The sequence below is a fragment of the Myotis davidii genome, unplaced genomic scaffold (genome assembly GCF_000327345.1).
Source record: "Myotis davidii unplaced genomic scaffold, ASM32734v1 scaffold64, whole genome shotgun sequence".
Classification (NCBI taxonomy): Eukaryota; Metazoa; Chordata; class Mammalia; order Chiroptera; family Vespertilionidae; genus Myotis; species Myotis davidii.
In genome coordinates this window covers 3,837,143-3,845,778 of record NW_006296226.1, presented here as the reverse complement: position 1 = coordinate 3,845,778, position 8,636 = coordinate 3,837,143, and the positions used below count along the sequence as shown (strand labels likewise).

Below are 8,636 nucleotides of genomic sequence, written 5' to 3'. Positions count from 1 at the left end.
GTAATACCCTTTGTAATAATAATAAAAAAAAGACCAAAAAAAGAGAAATATTCCCTATGGTAAGGTTTCGCATGGGATGCTTAAGGACACATGAATTGGCATAATACCCACTCAGGTGTCTTGCTCCAGAGCATGGGAAAGAGATATAAATTTGGGATCCCAGGCCTTGGCGATGTGCTCAGTGGTTGATCGTCGACCTATGAACCAGGAGGTCATAGTTCGATTCCCTGTCAGGGCACATGCCCCGGTTGGGGGCTTGATCCCCAGTATGGGGCGTGCAGGAGGCAGCTGACCAATGATTCTCTCTCATCACTGATGTCTCTGTCTCTCTCTCCCTCTCCCTTCCTCTCTGAAAGCAGTAAAAATATATTTTAAAAAATAAATAAGAAACAAAATAAAATTGGGAGCCTATAGTCTACACGTGATTTTTGTCTTCTTATTTGCAGCGGAAAGCTGTCTAGTTGTTACAGAAGAGGTTGATTATGCAGAAGAAAGGAAATAACCCACGTAGCCTAAGAAGGTTAGAAGAGCTGAGACTCAAGTACATTAACCTTTAGTGGGAGGAAAGACGCTTCCTCCATCATCCCAGAAAGGACAGAGAAAATGGGTGCAGATGCAGATAAGTTAGTAACTTTGACCATGAAAAGACAAGGTCTCTGGTCTAGTGGCTTCTATTTCTCAATAAGGTAAGATCATCTCTCGAGGGCTGAGGTTTTAAAATGGAAGTGAAAGTATAAAATTGTTATTACATTGTATGAGAAAGCAAGTATATTGGAGAATTTATGGGGTTGCTGGGCAGCACTGAGTGTGCCTCTATGATCATTTGTGGTAAAATACAACCAGTCAGTCTGGTTGTGTGGTTTTTTTTTCTCCAGTAATGCTCCTGGGAAGGCATGAAGAAGGCAACAGTTGGTTTTATTTAGCGTTGGGAGGATGCCACGGTAACTGATGGAAAAAGAGCACAACAAGGAAGCTGGAGGCATTTGCCAGGGAGTAATAACAGTGAAGCACTTTGGACTGAGTTGGGCTAAAATTCATATCCACTACTATCAGGGCAATACAAGGCCAGAAAGTCAAAACCAGGGAAAGAAGAACACATAAATAAAAGACCCAGCAATTATTAAAATTGAACTTTGTGCTCTACCAGCTCCTCCTTCCTAATTCCTTTCACAAAGCCCAAGGCCTGCGGTGAGGGCATTGCCAAACACCAGCATCGCGCTGCAGCCACACCCAGAATAAGCATGCCAGAAGTGTCCAGGCTCTCGGTTCTCAACCTGTGGGTCGCGGCCCCTTTGGCGCTCGAACGACCCTTTCACAGGGGTCGCCTCAGACCATCCTGCATATCAGATATTTACATGACGATTCATAACAGTAGCAACATGACAGTTATGAAGTAGCCACGAAAATCATGTTATGGTTGGGTCACAACATGAGGAACTGTATTTAAAGGGCCAGAAGGTGGAGAACCACTGGTCTAGGCAAAACCTCCTGTGTCTGCTATTGGGACCCAACCCAGAGAGGTTTCTCCTCCCAGGCCTTCCAGAAAGACCAATGACTATGCATCATTTTTTTTGCCAACTCACTTTTCCTGGCCAAAAGCTCCTAGCTGGGCATGTAGTACTCTGGCAGTGGGACATGGCGCCTGCCTTTAAACTTGACTCCCAAACAAACGGAGTTTTGTAGGACACTGGTGGGAGGAGATTGCCCCAGGGTTGTGTGGCAGTGAGATGCAAGGTAGAATTGTGTGGAGCAGACAAGCATCAGGGAGGTGCTAACCTGCTACAAGATCATAAGATAGCAAGCAGAGCCTCCAGAACAAATGACATGGATCCAGCATGCCCAGCAGGAGCTGGGAGACGTTTCCTGAGATGGTGGAGTGTGGCCCACAGTGATGTGTGAAGAGGAGAGTCCTAGGGGCCACAGGTCATTTAGATCACACACACGTACTAGTGCACACATATATACACATGTGCACCTTAATACCCAGATGACCATTAAGAAAGCAGAACTAGACAGGCCAGTGTGGCTCAGTGCTTGAATATCAACCTATGAACCAGGAAATCTCAGTTCAATTCTTGGTCAGGGCACATGCCCAGGCTGCAGACTCCATCCCCAGTGTGGAGTGTGCAGGAGGCAGCCAATCAATGATTCTTTCTCATCATCGATGTCTCTCTCTTCTCTCTCTCTCTCCATCTCTCTCTCTCTCTCCTCTCTGAAATCAATAAAAATACATTTTTTAAAATATATATATATTTTTTAATAAAAGAAAGCAGGACTAGTATTTTTCTGGGCTCTGCACCTAGAAAACTTGAACACAATATGTCTCAAACTGTAGAAAGTGCATCTGATTCACCTGGGGATCTTGTTTAAAATGGAGTTTCTGAACCAGTAGCTCTGAAGCGGACCGAGCCTCAGCATTTCCATTCCTAACAAGCTCATAGCTGCTGTTGCTGCTGGTCCAGGGATCACACTTGGAGGAGCAAGACTCTAATATGCTCACTGGTGACCATTCTCACAGCACAACCATTCCTCTGTGTCTGGGACTTGCCATGGGGCCAACTTCTAGATACCATCCTCTTGTCATCTGTTCTGTGCCCACAGTGAACGTGGCATGACAAACAAGGGTAAAGGACTGAGTAGATTCCCCACCCCCACCCAGCTTGGGCCAGAAGGGGTGCGGGGAGGGAGGCGTGCCCAGGGGCAGCCCGACGAAGCTGTGGCTTTTGTTAGAGGGACACCACCAACCCCAGTAACCTACAGGGAGAGTCATCACCAGACGCACCAAAACCAAGCGGAAGCTTGAGGGAAGGGGGCCGGGCTGGTGAAGAGCAGGTTGGGGAGTAATCTAGAGGGCAAGTGCAGAAATTCAAATAGGTCAGCGGATCCTGTCTCCTTGAAAATCGGCGTTTTTGAATGCTTCTTCCTATCACAGAGCGCGCTGTGCAGCCCTTTGAGGATGGAAAGTGTTTTCATGCCCATTGTGTTATGACTCTGTCAGGTACATGGACATGTGTGGACTGTTCTGTGATACAGATGAAGCTATTACCCCCTAAAAAAGATGCAAGTCATCCCAAGGTACAAAGCAAGGAAGAGGCCAGGCCAGCATTCAAATCCGGTTCTTCTGGTCTCCCCGCCCTTGGTAGATACCTGCTAGTCTTTGTGCACAGTCATTAATGAGAAAGTAAACATGATTTTTATTACTCACAAGTTAAAACAAATCAAAGACAATCTTTAATTAATGAATTACTGAGTCACTCCCTAAGTAAATATCTTTAATAGAAAATTGCCAAGTCACAGGCTGATTCAGAGAGACTTTCCCTGAATTTGACTAAATCTGCAGGCTCCGATTTAAATTTATCTTCATTTTAGAAAATGCCTAGTCACAAAAACACAGCACTTTATTATTTTTAATGTTATAACAAGAACAAAGCAAACTGTTACTGAACAATGTATAAATTTTATAGCCCTAGTAACTTCAACCTACGTAACAAGAGCATTCTAAAAAGAATTGCCTTCACCCAAAATTCTTTAGATTTAAAATAAACTAAAGAAGCTTTGGGGCAGATTTCTTTCTGTAATAAGGAGAAGCTAGGGCTGATTAAAATGTCTCTGAATACTGCCTCCTTACCTTCCAAAATTTGGGATAGTTTCTTTTATTGTTTTGTCTTCTCTTTGACACCTTCTCTCTCTCTCTCTCATCCTTCTTTCCCTCCTTCCTTCCTTCATTCCTTTCTTATACCTACTCTATGAACACAAGTTGTCCTATGAACCAGACACCCATTGAAAGGTGATCTATAGTATTTGATGCAATAGGAATAATCTATAATTTGTATTTTCTAGTCATTTGAATGGACCAAACAATGGAGCATTATTCAGCCTTTCTGAACATTATTCAGAAGAAAGAAAGAAAGAAAGAAAATGCTTTCACATACTATAAAATGGATGGAACTGGAGAACATGCTAACGGAAATAAACTAGCCACCAAAAAAGACAGATACTATAAGATTCCATTATATAGGCATCTAAAGCAGTCAAACAAACAGAAATAGTAGTAATCTTGTGGTTGCCATGGCTTGAGAGAAGAGAATGGGGAGTTATTGTTCAAGGAGCATAGAGTTTTGTTTTTGCAGGATGAGAAAGTTCTAGAGGTCGGTTACACAATAATGTGAAAACAGTTAATACTTGAACTACACACTTTAAAATGGTTAAGATGGTAAATTTGATGTTAGGTATTTTTCACCATAATCTTTTAAAAAATATAAATACCATGCTTAGCTTTCAGGCTATAGAAAATTATACAATAGGCTGGATTGGACCAGAGGGCCATATATAGTTTTTCAACTCCTGTTCTAATGCACTGGGTCCTTGGTCCTAAGGGTTTTAAGGGCAGAGATCTTAGGGGAGGTCCTGGGGAAGATCTCAATAGAATATTCAGTAGCTTTCCAGGTGTGTCCTTTCAGGATTGTGGTCTCCATTGACTGACTGGTGGGCATCAGGGCAAGGAATCATTATTTCATGCAGCTGGTCTTGAGGTCAGCCAGGGCTGGTTTTATTGCTTATCTGGGCCGGGAGCTCCCATCAATATATGAATTGCTGTTGTTAACTATATGGATGCTAATATGTTAATTTGATTATTCATTTTGATATTCAAATTGTCTTAGATTTGGGGCCAATGGAAGCTCCTTTTAAATGGTTTCTAAGTCCTTTTGACATTCCCCCATCCTTTTTTTTTTCCCACCCCCATCATATTTTACAAACTTTCTTACCTACTGGTACAAAAAGATGTTTCAGGTTCATCCTGTATTTTCTCTGCTCCAGTCCCAGCTCCAGCCATTAGGAGGTGAAAAGAAGCCCTGACTCAGAATTACATCCAAGTGGATAGGAGGTTGGGGGAGGAGAGACTGAGAGAAGTCAGGATGAGAAAGTGACATTTCAAGACATTCAGCATATTTGTATGTCAGAAATAACATTACCAATAATAGTTTACAAATATCCCATAAGAATGACCTGTCTTAAATTTGTTCTTACCTACAAGAGGAATCCATCTCACTTGTATTGGAAGGTACAGTGGAAACATGGAAAGTACAGGGCTTTAGAGCATGTTGACTCAGATTCAAATCTCAACCCTGCTACTGACTAGCTATGTGATTGGTAAATTAAAGAGGTCATTGTTTGTTTGTTTACCTCTTACTACTTCAATTTCCCCAGGCTCTGAGGAAGATAATATGTACTTCCCTGGATTATTATGATTAATTGTAGAAGTTTCCCTAAAATCCACTCCATATGTGCCAGGTGAGCTTTGGGAATTCTCATCCCACAGGCTAAGGGCTGGGGTGGAGAAGCATCTTAACAATTGCCATAATAGTTCCTTCATCTAAAAGACAGTTGGACTTGATAAATTCTCACCAGGCTGTTGCATAGGATTAGCCTATTCCATCCCCAAGAGGTCAGAGCTGTTTTCAATGGTTCCAGAATCCAAAACTACAATGGCTTATAAAGCACTTTTTTCCCCCCCATGTAACAAGGAGCCCAAAGTAGGAAATCTAGGGCTCAAGAAATCAGATCCCCACCTGGCAGGTGTGGATCAATTGGTTGAGCGTTGTCCTATGCACCAAAAGGTCACCAGTTTGACTCCTGGTCAGGGCACATGTAGGGAGCGGCTATAGGTTCAAGACTCAGACTGACCTGTGGCAGAGCCACATACAAGTCCCAGCTTGGAGGGCAGAGCCCTCCCAGCACAGTTAAGCTTGACCTTATAGTCCTCCCTTGTTCCTAGGTAGCTAATGGGCTGCAGGAGGTGCAGCAAGTGCTGCCAGAACAAGAACATTTGTATACACATTAATCCACCCTTGTTTTAATCAGACCATAAAATAAAGCATTGGCTTGCAGGCTGGGGCTTCTGTGGCCACTCCCCTTGTTTTGCTTTATGTGATCTGCCTATAAAACAAAGCTTCAGCTTACAGGTTGGGTCACTGTTTCCTCATCCAGGCACAGTGATCCTACCTAGTTCCAACTATGTTCTCTTGTCTGTCTTCATCCTTCTCTGTCTCTCCTCAGGTTCACCCCTGGCAGTGCTGGGCACGGTTCAGGCACATGTCCACATTGTGGGTTTGATCCTCTGTTCAGTGTATATAGGGAAGGCAACCAACTGATGCTGCTCTCCAATGGATCTCTCTCTCTCTTTTTCTCTCTCTTTCTCTCTCTCTCTCTTTCTCTCTCTCTTCCATCCTCTCTCTCTCTCTCTAAAATAGATAAAAACACATTTTTTTAAAAAAGAAACCAGATTCCTATTCTCTGCCACTACCACCACCTGTAGTGAGTGGCTTTCTTCTCCATGGTCACAAAATGTTTGTCGCATCACCAAGAAGCACCTCCACATTCCAGGCAGGAAGGACAAAGGACAAGAGATGCGTATCTGTTGAGTTTGTTACAATAACATACCCACTACATTTCTGGATATGCCTTATTGATCAGAGCTGTGTCAAAACCCCAGCTACATAGGCGCCTGGAAAGCAGAGTTCTTTAACTGAGCATACTGCTGCCCTGAACAAAATGGGGGGATGTGTGTAGGAAAGACAAAGGGGTGAATGCATATTGGACAGGGAACCAGCATGGTGTGCCACCGGATAGACTAAGCATGAGACCCTTTTCAAAGTCTTTATATCTGGTTCTCTGCCATTAACCGTATATGTCCTTTTTTACTTTGCAATATTTCTGTTAGAGAATAGAGGAAACCATAAGCTCTCCGTGCCCCAAATGGGAAAGGACATGTTGCAATTGGATGTCACCACTTGGACTTTCAGATAAAAAAGAGGGAAGTAGTTTGTCCTGTATCCATGGACCTGGATGTGGCAAAATCTCTCTTTGTCTACCCCGCTTAAAGAAGGTGGGGGGCAGGGTGTCATGGTTCTTCACAGCTGGTATTTGATTTTGTTCCACAGGACCAGAGAGTTGAGTTCACCAGAGTTTATGGTGCACTGTCACCACAACCAAGGTACATGCCCCTGACCGGAATCGAACCCGGGACCCTTCAGTCCGCAGGCCGATGCTCTATCCACTGAGCCAAACCGGTTTCGGCTGTTTTTCTTTCTTGAGTTCTGAATCTTTCACTTAGTGCCTTGTTCGTTGAAAGCCTGGCAAAGAGAAAAAAAGGAATCCTATTCCCAATGACACATGATTGGTTAGGTAACCAAGACCTAAGTTTTTCCATCGTTAATTGGCAAGAGATTGGTTTAGAAACAATCCAATCAATGAGAGGCAGGGGACTTTTGCTAGGAGCTTGGGGACATGGATATTTTTCTCTCTTAGGTTAGTAGAGTGGTTGCAGCCATTGAGTCTCCATGAGGACAGCAAGCCTTAAGATTATGCTGATGCCTGGACAGCAGTGGATCAGGATGGAGTATGCCAGGTCATGATTGAGACCAGCCCTGAAGCGTATCTTACCTCTGGGCTTTCCTGACACATAAGCCGAGAAATCTGCCTTATTTTTTAACCCGGTGTGAGTGTTGTGTAACTTGCAAGAAAAAAAAATATCCTACATGATACAGGTAGGTGCCAGGGTTCAAATGTGAATGTCAGATCTAAGCTCTAGGTCTCAGCAACACTGCCCTGGGAACATTGGTTTCCTTACAGAGAGGGAAATGGAGGAAATTAAGGGGAAGTTCGAAAGTTCTCTGAAGGTTTATCTTCTCCATTGTTTCCTTTGCATGACATGGCTGATAAGGATTGGGTCAGTGAAATTGAATGAGACTTGGATGGCTGGCCTGGCACTGACTTAGGGTCAGTGGGGAGGTCAAAAGATTGTTACTAGGCGCTACCGTTCATTGAGGGTTACCACTGGCCTGTACTAGACTAAGCATTTTATATTGATTAACACATTTTATTCATTAAAAAGATATTTAATGTTCACTATAAAAAGATAGAAAAATTGGGGGTTTTCCCTTTGCATGCTCCCTCCCCACCTTAGAACGCATCTGGAGTCAGAGAGAGGTCCTGTCACGGGCTGGGTGCGGTGGGGCCCTCAGTGCCAGGAGAGCTCACTGCCACCTGAAAGCGTCTACAGAGGAGGGGGCCCTTGAATTGGCTCATCAAAGGTCAGCAAGTGTTCACCAGGCAAACCGGGACTGGCGGGCAGGGCACCGGGACGCGGGCGCCCACGGGGGTGGAAGCGTGGATGCTAGACCAGCTGCAGGGGTGAGGAGGAGCCTGGGGACCAGGCCAGCACTGGTCCAGACCCGGACTGTGGCCGCTCGGGACCCTGTCTTCGCACCTCCTTGCCCGAGGCCATGGCTCTTTCCCACTTTCTGCCGCATCATTCTGCCACGTTCCCAGTTAGGACACGGGTGCGGGTACAGCACGATCCGGGCAGGGCTCCAATGGGAGGCTTACACACACACACACACACACACACACACCCTCTCACGATCGCCCCGCCCTGGGGCAGCCCCGCCCTCCCCGGAATGCTCCTTAAGTCCCGGCGGGAGTGCTCCGTGGCGCAGCCACCATCGCTGTCTCCGGGTAGTGGAACGTGCGGACTCTAGTAAGTAAAGACCCCACCCCGACCCCCATCCCGGCCGCGCTTTTTTCTCCTTTCCCCCCCTTTTTTTCTCCTGCTGAGTTTCTAGACCCCTGGGCGG

General features: G+C 45.0%; 1 protein-coding gene across 1 annotated transcript in view; it reads left to right on the top strand.

The window, feature by feature from the left end:
* The first annotated feature begins 8,449 nt into the window (after positions 1-8,449).
* The window catches only part of PTGR1 (prostaglandin reductase 1), a 24,910-nt gene continuing 24,723 nt past the window's right edge, over positions 8,450-8,636 (top strand). The window contains exon 1 of the mRNA XM_006771181.2: positions 8,450-8,539. The gene's annotated coding sequence lies outside the window, so the exon portion shown is untranslated. The remainder of the gene's footprint in view (positions 8,540-8,636) is intronic.